This window comes from Jaculus jaculus, chromosome 17, assembly GCF_020740685.1.
Source record: "Jaculus jaculus isolate mJacJac1 chromosome 17, mJacJac1.mat.Y.cur, whole genome shotgun sequence".
In the NCBI taxonomy this organism is placed as follows: Eukaryota; Metazoa; Chordata; class Mammalia; order Rodentia; family Dipodidae; genus Jaculus; species Jaculus jaculus.
In genome coordinates this window covers 16356488-16367751 of record NC_059118.1, presented here as the reverse complement: position 1 = coordinate 16367751, position 11264 = coordinate 16356488, and positions in this window count along the sequence as shown.

Here is an 11264-nt window from a genome sequence, read left to right as displayed (position 1 = left end):
CATTCAAACACCAGTTTCATTATGTGTTCTACAAAGGACCCATGTATTCAGCTCCATCTAGTCTTTTGTGGGAGGGGGTCAGAAGTTTTCAAGGTAGGGTCTCACTGTAGTCCAGAGTGACCTGGAATTCACTATGTAGTCTCTGGGTGGCCTCGAATTTATGGTGCTCCTCCTACCTTTGCCTCCCGAGTACTGGAATTAAAGGTGTGCACCACCATGCCTGGCTCCCACCTAGTCTTTGTTAGCAGTCACAGGTAAGAAGGTCTCCAGAAAGAGTGCCCAGCATCCTTGCCCTCCAAGAAGGAATGGTTTTGCTTAGTGAGCTGGAGTGTGTGTCAGCCAGGCAGAAGGGCCTGTGAACTTGACATACCCTATGACTTTTCTTGGGCACCTTAGGCACAAACCTTGTGGCAAAAAGGAAAGATGGCTTCATTTTCAAGGTGCCTATTAACCCAATGAGGCAAAATAATTATGTCTGTTGAGATGGATGTCTAGTTGCTGAGAAAGTGACTCTAACAAAGAGCCCACTCATCCCTGAGGATAGTGAGAAGGAGGTTCATCCTGGATCCAAGCTAACAAAGATCACTCTGTAAACGAGTGAATTATTTGAAGAACATAAGACTGCTGTCAACCAGTCTTGCATATGTTCCTCAGATCCTTCCTATGGGATAATTCCCCTGAATTAAGATTAGTAATTTGGGAGCCAGGTGTGGTGGCACACACCTTTAATCCCAGCACTCCGGAGGCAGAGGTAGGAGGATCGCCATGAGTTCAAGGCCACCCTTAGACTATATAGTGAATTCCTGGGCTAGAGTGAGACCCTATCTTGAAAACCAATAATAATAATAGGTTGTGTGGGGGCTGAAGAAATGGCACAGTGGGTAAGTGTTCCTATGTGAGTTCAGATGCCAGCATTTATGTTACCAGGTCACCATGGCACCCTGTCTGATCCCAGTACTCAAGCAGAGACAGGGTCCACAAGGATAAGGGTCAGCTGGCTAGAAATAAACTGGGGTAGTCAGAGACTCCTTCAGTAAAGTGTGGAGAGAGGAAAGTACCCAACATTGTTTAACATTTATCTATTTGAAAGAGAAAATGTGCACGCCACACCCTTTAGCTACTACAAACTCGAGCCATGCGCCCCCTTGTACATCTGGCTTATGTGGGTCCTGGGGAACCAAACCTGGGTCTTTGGCTTTGCAGACAAATTCCTTAACTGCTAAGCCATCGCTCCAGGCCCCCCCTCTTTCTGCTTTTGTTTTTGTTTTTCAAGATAGGATCATCCTCTGGCCCAGGTTGACTTGGAACTCACTCTAGTCCCAGGGTGACCTTAAACTCAGATCTTCCTACCTCTGCCTCCCCAGTGCTGGGATTAAAGGTGTGTGCCACCAAGTCTGGCTACCCCCACCTTTTTCTTTAATACAGAACAGGACCTCTTCAGTTCCTTCTGTAAGACTCATCCTACTAACCCGTGTGAGCCTACCATATGCCTAGTGTAGGTCCCTGCATACAGTGAAGTCACAACTATAAATAAAGTAGTTCAAATCCAGGCCACTTACGGTTCAAGGGAAGCAGAGAATGCTAGCATTGCAGGCCGGGTATGGTGACTCACCTATAGTCACAATTCAGGGAACAAGCAGGTTGCCATGAGTTCAAGGCCACCCTGATCTACATAGTTCAGGATAGCCTGTGCTATAGAATAAGACCTTTCTCTGGCTCTAGGGACCCTGTAGCTAGTGGTTAGGTGTACTTTGAGCAAGCATGAGGGTCTTAGACCACTTGGGTTCAAATTGCCAGGGTGGCCATAAAACCATGTTTTTAGATGGCAGGGCATATGCATGCAGCCCTAGCGCAGGAAGATCCCAATTTGAAAGCCAGCCTGGTCTATATATTGTCAAAAAGGGGGGGGGGGGACAAAGCAAGGTGGCGCATGCCTTTAATCCTGAGGTTTGCTGTGAGTTCGAGGCCACCCTAAGATTTCGTAGTGAATTCCAGGTCAGCCTGGACTAGAGTGAAACTCTACCCCAAAAAAATGGGGAGGTCTGGAGGGATGGCTTAGTAGTTAAGGTGCTTGCCTGCAAAGCCAAAGGACCCAGGTTCGACTCCCCAGGACCCATGTAAGCCAGATGCACAAGGGGGCACATGCATCTGGAGTTCGTTTGCAGTGGCTGGAAGCCCTGGAGCGCTATTCTCTCTCTCAAATAAACAAAAATAAAATATATATCTTTTTTAATATTTTTTAAATTTTTTACTTATTTATTTATTTGAGAGCGACAGGCACAGAGAGACAGATAGAGGGAGAGAGAGAGAATGGGCGCGCCAGGGCTTCCAGCCTCTGCAAACGACCTCCAGACGCATGCGCCCCCTTGTGCATCTGGCTAACGTGGGACCTGGGGAACCGAGCCTCAAACTGGGGTCCTTAGGCTTAACAGGCAAGCGCTTAACCGCTAAGCCATCTCTCCAGCCCATAAAATATATTTTTAAAAGTAATAAAGTTGGGGCAGGCAGGGCATGATCTGGAGAGATGGCTTGGCGGTTACTGCCCTTGCCTGCGAAGCCTAAAGACCCATGTTTGACTCTAGATCCCACATAAGGCAGACACACAAGGTGATGCAAGTGTGCATTGTCACACATGCAATCAAGATAGCACATGTGTCTGGAGTTTGGTTATATTGGCTAGAGGCTCTGATGCGCCAGTTCTCTCACATATACACACATACATACTTGCATTAAAAAAAAAAAAAGTACTCTGTTAAGCTTGCCTGCAAAAATACTAAAAAACAAAATTCTGGAGGCTGGAGAGATGGCTATTTGCTTGCAAAGACAGGACGTAGGTTTGATTCCTTCTGCACAAGGAGGCACATGCGTCTGGAGTTCATTTGCAGTGGCTGGAGGCCCTGGCATGCCCATTCTCTCATTCTCTCTCTCTCAAATAAATAAAAATTAAGTTTTAAAAAAAGCAAAAGAAATAAGAAACTTAAAAGAAAAATGCTGGAGCCAGGCATGGTGGCACATGCCTTTAATCCCAGTACTTGGGAGGCAGAGGTAAAAGGATCACCATGAGTTCGAGGCCACCATGAGACTACTGAGTGAAGTCCAGGTAAGTCTGGGCTAGAGTGAGACCCTTAAAAAAAAAAAAAAAAAAAAAAGGCGGGCAAGCCAGGTATGGTGGCACACGCCTTTAATCCCAGCACTCAGGAGACAGAAATAGGATTACCATGAATTCGAGGCCATCCTGAGACTAAATAGTGAATTCCAGGTTAGCCTGGGCTAGAGCAAAACTGCACCTCAAGAAATAAATAAATAAAACTTTAAAATATTTTTATTTATTTGAGAGGAGTGAAGGAGGGAGGGAGGGAAGGAGGGAAGGAGAAGGAGACAGAATTGGTGCACCACCACCTGCATCTGGCTTTATGTGGGTACTGGGAAATCGAACCTAGGTCATTAAACTTTGCAGGCAAGTACCTTAACATCTAAGCCATCTCTTCAGCCCAGCTTTTTTTCTTTTCTTTTCCCTTTTTTTTTTTTTTGTTTTGTTTTGTTTTTTTCAAGGTAGGGTCTCACTTTAACCCAGGCTGACTTGGAATTTGTAGGCCTTCAACTCACAGCAATCCTCCTACCACTGCCTCCCTAGTGCTGGGATTAAAGGCGTGTGTCACTATGCCCGGCTCTAGTTTTTCTTTTGAGAGAAAGGCAAGAGAGAGAATGGGTGGGCCCGGTCCTTTAGCCTCTGCAAACAAAATCCAGATGTACACTGCCTGGACAAGTGGGAGATGATAATGAGAAGTTTGAACGGCGATCTGCCATGATTTCTGCACAAAGGCCTGAGTTTATTTCCCAGTACAGAAAAAAAAAAAAAAAATACTACTACCATGATTTGTCATACTTGATTCATTCCAAGAAACTTCTGCGTGAACAGCCAGTAGTATCACCTTCTGAGAACTCTGCCTCTGTATCATAACAGCCCCGTGCTTTGTAAAACTCAAGACTGGGGCATCCATCTCCTTGTCATTGTGACCTGACATCCTCAAATATAGCTGTCCTATAATAGTCTTTTTTTTTTTTTTTTTTTGGTTTAACAAGGTAGGGTCTCACTCTAGCTCAGGCTGACCTGGAATTCACTATGTAGTTTCAGGATATTTTCAAACTCATGGCAATCCTTTAACTTCTGCCTCCCAAATGCTGGGATTAAAGGCATGCACACCATGCCTGGCTTTACATTCATGCTTTTTTTTTTTTTTTGAGTTTTTTTTAACTGATTTTTTTTTCTCAACTTTTATTAACATTTTCCATGATTATAAAAAAAAATCCCATGGTAATACCCTCACACCCACCCCCACTTTCCCCTTTGAAATTCCATTCTCCATCATACCCCTTCCCCATCTCAATCAGTCTCTCTTTTATTTTGATGTCATGATCTTTTCCTCCTCTTAGGATGGTCTTGTGTAGGTAGTGTCAGGCACTGTGAGGTCATGGATATCCAGGCCATTTTGTGTCTGGAGGAGCACATTCATGCTTTTTTTAAAATATTGTGGTTTATTTTTTCATTTATTTATTTGAGAAATAGAGGAGAGAGAAAGAGGCACATAGAGGATGGGCACATCAGAGCCTCCAGCCACTGCAAAGAAACTCCAGATGCATGCACCCCTTGGCTTACGTGGGTCCTTAGGAGTTGAACATGGGTCCCTTTGGCTTTGTAGGCAAACTCCTTAACCGCTAAGTCATCTCTCCAGCTGTACATTTATATTTTTTGTTGCTACTATTGAATGGGACTTCTTCCTGGAAATGGAGTGAAAACACCTTGATTCCTAACAACATATTATCTTCATTGAAGGAGGTGGTCTTTTTTTTTTTTTTCTAGGGTCTCTTTCTGCCCCAAACTGACCTGGAATTATCTATGTAGTCTCAGGGTGGCTTCAAACTCTTGGCGATCCTCCAGCCATTACAAACGAACTTGATGCACGTGCCACCTTATCTATCTGGCTTTATGTGGGGACCAGGAAGTCAAAGCTGGATCCTTTGGTTTTTGTTTATTTGTTTGTTTGTTTGTGAGTGACAGACAGGCAGAGAGAGAATGGGCATGCCAGGGCCTCCAGCCACTGCAAACGGATTCCAGATGCATGCGCCACCTTGTGCCTCTGGTTTATGTGGGTCCTGGGGAATCAAGCTTCGAACTGGGGTTGTCAGGCTTTATAAGCAAGCACTTAACCGCTAATCCATCTCTCCAGCCCAAGGTCATTGTTTAATTGTTGGGACAGGATCCCCCTCTCTGTAGACCAGGCAGGCCTCCAAATGAAGATTTGGCATAAGATGTGTGCACCACCACCTGGTCTTAGGGAGGTTGATTATCACTCAGTATGGGCTGCAGAGGTGTGTCTGTGAAGGGAGGGGAGCGCTCTCCTTCAATTCCAGTTTTTATTTGAGAGCAACAGACAAAGAAAGAGGCAGAAACAGAGAGAATGGGCACGCCAGGGCCTCCAGCCAATGCAAACGAACTCCAGATGTGTGCACACCCTTATGCATCTGGCTAACGTGGGTCCTGGGGAATCAAGCCTCGAACCGGGGTCCTTAGGCTTCACAGGCAACGCTTAACCGCTAAGACATCTCTCCAGCCCTCGGTGGTTTCTGAATTGATTACAAGTAAGCCATTCTAACTCTCAGGAACCCCAAGAGTTCCTTGTTTGCCCTTATATTAATGCTATTCTCACTTTTGGTAGAGAATCTTCTCTTTTCAGATGGCAGTGACCTTGGGACGACTCAGAAGGTATCATGGTGCTGGAAAGAAGTGACTGGAGTACTGAGTAATGCCTCAATCACACCTTCCAAGGCTCAGGGTTTAATTCAGAAGAGGTGGCGGAAAGAATGTAAGAGCCAAAGGCAGGGTAGGACTCCTTACAACGTGCTCCTTCCAGACATAAAATGGCCTGGGTATCCATGACCTCACAGTACCTGACACTACCTACACAAAACCATCATGAGAAGGAAAAGATCATGACATCAAAATAAAAGAGAGGGCTGGAAAGATGGTTAAGCAGTTAAGTGCTTGCCTGTGAAGCCTAAGGACCCTGATTTGAGGCTCAATTCCCCAGAACCCACGATAGCCAGATGCACAAGGGGGCACACGGGTCTGGAGTTCGTTTGCAGTGGAGGCCCTGGCGCGCACATTCCCTCTCTCTTCCCCCCCCCTCTTTCTTTCTCTGTCACACTCAAATAAATAAATAAAAATGAACAAAAAAATTTAAAAAGAATGGAATTTCAAAGAGGAAAGTGAGGGGGGAGGGAAGGTATTACCATGGGATATTTTTTATAATCATGGAAAATGTTAATAAAAATTGAGAAAAATAAAATAAAAGAGAGACTGATTGAGATGGAGAGGGGATATGATGGAGAATGGAATTTCAAAGGGGAAAGTGGGGGGAGAGCGGGTATTACCATGGGATATTTTTTATAATCATGAAAGATGTTAATAAAAATTGAGAGAGAAAAAAAAGTTCCCTGTTTGGTCTCTTTTTTTCCTGCTCCTGGCCTAACTTGCAAGTAGAATTGGAGGCCTCAGCATTAACCACTGGTGCCTTTTCTCCCCAGTGCTGGGATTAAAAGCGTGTGCCACCACGCCTGGCCCCTTTCTTTTCTTAAATTTTTGTTTATTTATTTGAGAGCAACAGACAGAGAGAAAGGCAGAGAGGAAGAGAATGTGCACACCAGGGCCTCTAGCCACTGTAAAGGAACTCCAGATGCACCTGCCACCTTGTGCATCTGGATTATGTGGGTATTAGGGCAATCAAGCCTTGAACCAGGGTCCTTAGGCTTCACAGGCAAGTGCTTAACCGCTAAGCCATCTCTCCAGCCCTTACATTCCCTTTCTACCATGTGTTGGAAGAGGGCCTGAAAATGTCTTAACAAGATGATTTGTGTGGGGCTGGAGAGATGGTTTAGTGGTTAAGCACTTGCCTGTGAAGTCTAAGAACCCCGGTTCGAGGCTCAATTCCCCAGGATCCACGTTAGTCAGATGCACAAGGGGGCGCACACGTCTGGAGTTCGTTTGCAGCGGCTAGAAGCTCTGGCACGCCCACTCTCCCCTCTCACTCTCTCTCTCTGCCTCTTTCTTTCTCTGTCACTCTCAAATAAATAAATAAAAGATGATTTGTGTGTGTGGTTGGGTCCCAATACTGGTCGGCTTCTGGTGGCTACCTGGATGTGACATCCCTACTCCAACTCACCTTGTTCTCTTTTGTTTGTTTGTTTATGTTTTTTTTTGGGGGGGGGCTACGAGATAGGGTCTCACTCTAACCCAAGCTGACCTGGAATTCGCTGTGTAATCTCAGAGTGGCCTCAAACTCACAGCAATCCTCCTACCTCTGCCTCCCAAGTGCTGGGTTTAAAGACGTGTGCCACCACACCCGGCTGCTTTTTGGTTTTTCCGAGGTAGGGTCTCACTCTAGCCCTGGCTGACCTGGAATTCACAATGAAGTCACAGGGTGGCCTGAACTCACAGTGATCCTCCTACCTCTGTGCTACCATTGGGTTTGTATTTCTACTGGAAAACACCCAACCAAGAGCAGCTTGTGGGAGGAAAAGGTTTATTTTGGGTTACAGACTCAAGGGGAAGCTCTATGATAGCAGGGGAAAAAAATGGCATGAGCAGAGGTTAGACATAACCTTCTGGCCAACATAAGGTGGACAACAGCAACATGAGACTGTGCCAAACACTCACAAGAGGAAGCCAGCTATACCATCCATAACTGCACCCCAGCAATATGCTGCCTCCAGCAGGATTTAATTCCCAAAGCTCCATCAGGTGGGGACCAAGCATTCAGAACACCTAAGTTAATGGGGGACACCTTAATCAAACCACCACACTTAGCATACATAGCAGCCCTACATGGTGATTCACACCTATAATTCCATTATTTGGGATGCAGAAACAGGAGGATTAGGAGTTTAAGGCTATCCAGGTGTGGTGACCCAGGAGGCAAAGGTACGAGGATCACTGTGAGTTCAAGGCCAGCCTGAGACTTCAGAGTGAGTTCCAGGTCAGCCTGCGCTAAGAGAGACCCTACCTTGAATAACAAACAAACAATAAAATAAAAATAACCCGGGCATGGTGGGCGCACACCTTTAATCCCAGCACTTGGGAAGCAGAGGTAGGAGGATCACCGTGAGTTCGAGGCCACCCTGAGATTCCATGGTGAATCCTGGGCTAGAATGAGACCCTAACTTGAAAAACCAAAATAAATAAATTAATTAATTAATTAAATAAATAAATAATAAGAGCCAGGTGTGCTGGTGCATGCCTTTGATCCCAGCACTCAAGAGGCAGGGGTAGGAGGATCACAATGAGTCTGAGGCCACCCTGAGACTACAGAGTGAATTTCAGTTCAGCCTGGACTTGAATGAAACCCTACCATGAAAAAAAAACATATATATAAAATAAAAAGAGCCATGCATGGTTACACTTGCCTTTAATCCCAGCACGTGGGAGGCAGAGGTAGGGGGTTCACTGTGAATTCAAGGCCACCCTAAGACTACATAGTGAATTCCAGATCAGCCTGGGCTAGAGTGAGACCCTACCTAAAACACTAAAAATTAAAAAGCAAATCAGAAGACTTAAGGTATCCAAAATGTTAGTGGCTAAAACTGAGGGTTTAAAACCAAGAATGGTGATGTTTCCAACCCAGACTGAGTAATGTCTCCACCACCATCACCGTGGCAATTGGAGCAGCTACTGGCCTGGACAGCAGCTCTTCTGTAGTGAGGCCAACGGCTTTCCAAGCACAAAGATGCATGCCACAGCCATGGCTGTGGTCCTTGGGCCTCATGCCTGCCTTGGCTCTGAAGGCAAGTTGACAAACCCATTAGGAAACAGGCATGAAGAAACCTTGCCACAGAAATGATCTCTGGTGCCCAGATTCACATGGTGTGAGTGGTGTGAATGGCCTGGAGTAAGCTCCGCTCAGTGGCTGTCCTGCTGCCCAGGTGCACATGGTGTGAATGGAGGGAACTGACAGTGATATAGTTCTCTCATTGACTAGTTTTGTTTTTTTTTTTTTTTTTTTGAGGGGAGGGTTGCTTCCAAGTAGGTAGGTTCTCACTGTAGCTCAGGCTGACTTGGAATTTTCTATGTGGTCTCAGAGCGGCCTCCAACTCGCAGTGATCCTCCACCCCCTGTCACTAGGATTAAAGGCATGTGACACCACGGCCACCCAGGCTCTTTATTTTATTATTTTATTATTCATTATTATTATTAGTTTTTCAAGGTAGGTTCTCTCTAGCCCAGGCTGACCTGTAATTCACTTTGTAGTCTCAGGGTGGCCTCGAACTCACAGCGATCCTCCTACCTCTGTCTCCACGTGCTGGGACTAAAACTGTGTGCCACCATACCTGGCTTCTACCTTATTTTTTGAGACAAGGTCTCTGTCACTGAACCTGGAGCTCACCAACTCAGCTAGATTAGCTAGCTAGTAAGCTCCAGGGATTCCTTATCTCTGCCCTCCTAGCACTGAAGTTACAAGAAGCCTCTATGCCTGGCTTTCTTAGGGGAGCTGGTTCCTTGTGCACAAGCAAGCAGGTTACGTACTCAGCTAACTCCTCAGCCCCGACAGCCACTCTTTATTTATTTATTTTTTAATTCTATTTTCATTCATTTGAGTGAAACAGAGGCAGACAGAGGGAGAGAGAGAGAGAGAATGGGCACACCAGGGTATCCAGCCACTGCAAACAAACACCAGATGCATGCGCCCCCTTGTGCATCTGGCTTACATGGGGCCTGGGAAATCAAACCTGGGTCCTTTGGCTTTGCAGGCAAGCGCCTTAACCGCTAAGCCATCTCTCCAGCTCCACTCTTTATTTATTTATTTTTATTTTATTTATTTATTTTTTACAAGCAGAGAGAGAGAGAGAGAGAGAAGAGAGACAGGCAGAAAGAATTGGTACATCAGGGGCTCCAGCTGCTGCAAATGAACTCCAGAAGCATGTGCCACTTTGTGCATCTGGCTTTATGTGGGTTCTGGGGAATCGAGCCTGGGTCATCAGTGTTTGCAGACAAGAGCCTAAACCACTGAGTCATCTCCCAAGTCCCCAACATCCACTCTTAACGCCCCTGCCCCTCCCACGAAATGAGGATACAAAGAAAGGGGACCCCAGTACAAGGGAAGCAGAAAGGAAGGTCGAGATAAGTGAAGGCGGGTTGCTGTCTCTAGCCAGTAAGTGCAAAAACTCTACCTGGCACCTTTGCCGAGAGTATTTCAGAGAGATGTTTTATTGTCCTTGGAAGCAGCGTGAAGCCACTGAGCCACAAGAAGACAGCCTCTTTTGCCTAGAGCTCCACATTCAGGGTTCTGGAACAGGTGAGCTTTTGCCCGTTCCTTCATAGGCCTGGTCCACGTGCACTGCAGGTTACCACTGTGCCTATCGCTGAAGAGGGCATGAGTGCCTAACTGGGCAGATTGAGCAGGTCTCCGAGAGGGTAAATAGGGATCGGAATGGAGCTCTGCTAGCATGAGGAGTTTGCCAGGCCTGGGGAGGCAGGGGACTTGAAATAGGTGACGGAACAGTGGTGAGAGAAACTGAAGCTTGGAGCCAAGGAGACATGAGACCGATTGGTTGGGAGATAGATCTCCATCTTGAACACCTCGTTGGTCTCCAGCTGAAATCAGAGCTGACATGCCAGTGATGACCCGTGTCCTTGGGCTGAGACTCCGACCATTGTCATTTGGGTCAACAGCAGCCCATCTAGTTGGGAGGAGATGAGGACGGCTAGGACGCAAAGCTATGACTCTGCCTCTTCACCTGATAGGGCTGTGGACATACTGGGCTGCCCTGTGAGCAGTGAATGGGGTGCCCAGTCTAACGCCTGTCTACCCTGTCCCAGGAGCTTCGGTGACCCATGCCACCTAGGGGACGTTAGATCTCTGGTCAGGAATTCAGAATTCAGGGGTGCACGCTGGGCACAGATGGCAGACAAGGTGACGGAGGACGTGCTTGGGGAGGGTCTCGCCCCTTTGCCCCACTGATGTGTGTTCGGTGGACCTGGCTGTGCTGGATCCGAGTTAATGGCTTTGGCTGCCGACAGATTAGGTCTGATCGGATTAGTCTGGGCCATCGTCGCCGTGTCGTCGTCGTCGTCGCCGTCGCAGTCGCTCCCTTCCTTGCCAGGTTCCGCCCCGCTCTGGTGGGGTCCCCGGACACCTGCCCGGAACACGGGGGCTCGGTACACAAACCCCAAACTCCTCCGTGCACTCCCCAGGCCTCACTAGTTTAAACAC